Source organism: Notamacropus eugenii, chromosome 1, assembly GCF_028372415.1.
Source record: "Notamacropus eugenii isolate mMacEug1 chromosome 1, mMacEug1.pri_v2, whole genome shotgun sequence".
In the NCBI taxonomy this organism is placed as follows: domain Eukaryota; kingdom Metazoa; phylum Chordata; class Mammalia; order Diprotodontia; family Macropodidae; genus Notamacropus; species Notamacropus eugenii.
Genome location: NC_092872.1, coordinates 500,383,821 through 500,388,700, shown reverse-complemented (window position 1 = coordinate 500,388,700; position 4,880 = coordinate 500,383,821).

The window sequence follows — 4,880 nt, the reverse complement described above, 5'->3', positions numbered from 1 at the left end:
ATTTGTCCATTGTTTGTAGTTAGTAGTGAAGAGGAGCAAGAGAGGGAGTTTCTGCTATGTGAGAGTCATAAGAAGAGAGGATGGGAGGACCTCATAACTAACTGGGCTCATGAGAACAACACATGACTTCTTCCCCTGTACGACCTTGGACAAATCCTTTCCCTTTCCTGACTTTCATTTTCTGTTTTGCAAAATGAGACAGGGAGTGGTGACTAGATGAGCTTTAAGGCTCCATCTTTGAGTCTTAGGATCATGTGATAGCACCAATATGAAGGGAAAGATAGAGACTGGACCTGCCATTTCATTGATATTAAATTGACCTGGGTGAGAAAATTTTATTTAGTGATATCTTCTTTGCAACTTAATGTGAATGACACAGACAATAAATGTTATAGGAATTTTTTCTATATTTTAAATTAGCAAATCTATTTTTCTTCCTCCCACTTCCTACCCAAATGGAAAAGAAAAGAAAAATATACTGTTTGTGGGCCTGTGAGTGGGTACAACCATGCTTTTCTAGAAATTAATTTGGAATTATATGTTAAACATTATTAAACAGTGAATGTCCTTTGATGTAACTCCACCACTGCTAAATTCAGAAGACAGCAAAGAAAGAGGAAAACGTCCTATAGGTACAAAAATATTTATAGTAACTCTTTTCAAGATGGCAAAAACCAAAACCAAACCTGGAAACTAAGGCAATGCCCGAACAAATAGTGGTATATGAATTTAAAGGAATACTAGTGTACTCTAAGAAAAGAGGAAAATAGATTATTTCAAAGAGACACAGAAAAATTTGTATGCACTGATATAAAGTATAGTAAGGAGAACCAAAGAACAATCTATATATTATTAACATTCCAAATAATAATAATAGTTAGCATTTATATAGTGCTAGGTGCAGAAACTCTTAAGGACTTTATAATTTTCATCTCATTTGATCCTAGGAAGAAAGTGCAATTATTATCTCCATTTTACAGATGAGGAAACTGAGGCAAACATGTTAAATAACTTGTTCAAGGCCACACAGCTAAAAAGAGTCTGAATCTGGATTTGAACTCAGGTTTTTCTGATGCCAGGTCTAGTACTTTATCTATTACACCACCTTCAAATGCTATAAGAATTCTGATCGATGTAATAATGACCATTCACAATTCCAGAGAACTGATGATGAAAGCACACTATGCACCTGATGACAGAGAGATGATGGATTCATGGTCCAGAATGGGACATCTACTATTTAAACTTAGCTGTTTCGCTTGATAATGCTACAGGAATTTAGAGGACAGTTACTGGACTGGAGTCATATTCTCCAGAAAGGCTTCTTGGAGAAGGTCATGGTACATGAGCTGGTAGTTGAAGATTTAGAAAGGTGGAGAGGCTGGATGGGAAGGGGGGTGGAGGAGGTGTATGTGTCTCTGTAAAGATGCAGAGCGGGGAAATGATGTGACATGTTCCCAAGACAGGAAAGAGATGTGCTTAACTGGAGCTGAGGGTCTAATCTGAGGAAGAGGGGAAGATTTGAGGCAATAGCGAAGATAGGAAATGTGCCAAAAAGGGGGGAGTGTCTGTCCCTTCTCCAGAGGAAAGTCTTGCAGCTCCAAGCCTAGCCCTGCTAGTGAAGGAGGTGCCACTACAGCAAGGGGTGTTGGGGGAGGGAGGTGTGAGAGGACTTTTAACAAGTTGATGGAAGGGAGGTTCCTTCCATCCCTTGTTCTTTCAGTCTAGGCCCCAGCAAGGCCAGACTGGCTGTCCAAGAGAGCCTCGCTGAAGGCACTTAATCAGATAATAAATAAGGCAGCTGGAGCCATCAGTGTCAACATCTTGGCATGTTTGCCTTGAGCGGCCTGACTTGACCATTTCCCAGCATTTTCCTGGCCCTGCTGTCACTGCCATCACCCCTCCCTTCTTCAAGGACTGCTCCCTTTCCAGGACTCAAGAGAATCAGGGGGCTTTAACACTTTCTTAGTCATATCAGAAAGTGAGCTTCAGAGCCTCTGTGGCCAGATGTCTGACCTGGGGCATGCCCTCTCTGGGCCTCAGTTGTGTCCTTTTATCAGATGGGAACAAGAGTCCTGGTCCAGCTTCCTTCACAGGTGTGTTGCAAGCATACTTAGGGCAGACTGTCTGTCAGTGTTTTTCCCAACAGGAGGACTATTGTTATGATGGCTACATCAACATCACCCAGGAACACTTGGCCCATCTACGAGTCAGCCTGGCCCCTTGCCTGGAGCACAAGCGATGCACGTCCTTTTCTGAGTTGGACCAGTGGCCTGAGCTACAGTTGCAATATAAAGATGCTGGCTCAGCTTCTGGCAAAGGTGAGGGACTTAACTGTGTGGTCTGTGGGATGGGGAGCATGGAAAACTCCGGGGGTAGCAGTGACAGCAGGTCCAGGGAGGAATCCATTTATATTATTAGCTTTTTATATCGTAGCTGCCTACGTCTCTTCGTAGATACATATTATGTTCACATTGGAAAAGACCATAGGGATCTTTGAATCCAGTATTTCCCAGACTAACTTGACCATGGAATATTTGGGGGTTTGAAATATACTGACAAAAGAAATGAGCAAACAGTTCATTTATTAACAAATAAGAGGAACACAAATCAAAACAACTAGGAGGTTTCATCCCCCATTCCTTACAATGGCAAAGATGATCAAAGATTGGTACAATTAATGCCAGAGAGACTTGGAATATAGGTTCACTGTTGGTGGAGCTTCGAGTATGTTCAATTGTTATAGAAAATGACATGGAATTATGTGACAAAAGTCATTAAAGTTTATGCCTTCTGATCTAGCAGTCCCACTACTATGCTTCTATTCCAGGGTGGTCAAAGACAAAAAAAAATGTTCCTTATAGAGAGCACCAAAATGTTCACAGGAGCACTTTTTGTAGTAACAAACTGCCTAGTAGGGTGGCTAAATAAATTTTAGTTAGTGAATATAATGGAATATGATTACTTCTTAAATATTAATATATTACATTTATAGATTATAGCTTTATATATACGTATATATGCACATATATATTGAATTCAGAAAAACATTGGAAAATTTGCATAGACTGATGCAGAGTGAAGTAAGCACAGCTAGAATAGTAATATACTCGGCAGCCTAACTCAGGTGAATACTGAATGTTGTATGTGATGCTAGAGTGTTGTGTTGTTAAGTTTACTGTTTTAATATGGTACAAAGGAAGGTTCAAGGGTGGAAGAAGAGAATATATTTGGGAATGACTGTTGTAAACAAAAAAGGCATTGATAAAATAAAAAAATAATACATACGTAATATATGCATATGTATATGAGCTTATGTGTATACATGTATATATATGCTTACACACACACAGAGACACACATACATACATAATGTCCTAACCTTGGAAAAGTCACTTCTCCTTTGGGTACCTTTTGTAAAATGAGGAGGTTGAATCTGATGACCTTTAATGTCCTTCCCAATTCTAATTTTCTGTAAGTCTATAATTTAGAAATATTGGTCCAGGGATCCTAGGAGTATAAAACATCCCTTTCTATCTTTATTTCCTTGAGATAGAAGTGGGGTTCAGGAAAATTTTGGAAGACAAGTAGAGAAAGCTAAGCTTATTTACATACTAAAAAATGACTACTTGCAATAAGCATGTTTAGTGTATACACACAAATATACACACATATCTCTATATAATGTATATCCTACATACAAACATATGCATATAATTTTGAGTTTAGTATTTTATTGGGGAAAATAGTGTTAGACAAAATTATCTCACTGAACCTAAATTCACGTGGAAAACCAGGGACTTAGTTTGGAAACCACTACTTTCCTCTGACCTTTTCATTCTATGGAGGAGGACACTGAGACCCAGAGAGGAGAAAGAATTTACCAAGGTTACAAAGTAAAAGGAGAGAGGGAGAGAAGGAGGGAGAGACAGAGGCAGAGACAAACATAGACAGACAGAGAGGCAGAGAGATAGACAGAGACAGAGACACACACACATAGAGAGAAAGGGGACAAAATTAATTATACTGGACAGCCCTTGATTTGGAGCATGGAGACCTGAGTTGAAATCTGATTCTGCCACTTATTAGCTGGGTGACCTTGAGTAAACCACTTCATTTTTCTGGGTCTTCTTTTCTTTATAAAAAGAAGGGAGTTTGATTAGATGATTTCCAAATCCCCTCCTAGCTCTAATCCCATGATTAATTTTTCTACTATACCATGAGGTTAAGGAAATTTGTGCCAGAGAAAGTCCACTCAGAATCAGAAGTCCTCCCTGGGGTATCCTGAAGACACAGATCTATGCAGGAATTGGGATGTGTCCTGTGTTCTTATGTGACTAGCACAAGCCTCGGATTTCTGTCATTGTACCACTGCTATTACTTGCCCATTCCCCTATGCCTCAGGGATGTTGCTAGCTTGGCATGATACAATAGGAAATAGGTAGGACTCAGAATAGGACAAGACCTGGATTTGAATCTTGCCTCCAACACTTACTGTGTAGTCTTGGACAAATAACTTAACCTCATTTAGCCTCAGTGTCATCATCTGTAAAATGGAGTTGACAGTTGTAGTACTTACTCTGAGGGGTTGTTGTGAGGATCAAATGGGACCAACTTAGATAATGTATATGTAGTGCTTTGTAAACCTTCAAGCACTGTGCAAGTAGCAGCTATTTATAATGATAATGATAACTTTCTTCTGTCCTCTGCCCTAGATCTCTCAGGTGAGAAAGATCATTCAGGTTCCTTTACAATATCCTCCTTTTGCTTCTACTTCTGCCCTCTAGGGCCAAGAAGATATGGATTCAAATTCTACTTCTGAAATTTGTTATTTGTGCAGCTTTTGGCACTGGACTTCAGCTTTCCCATTTGCAAAATGG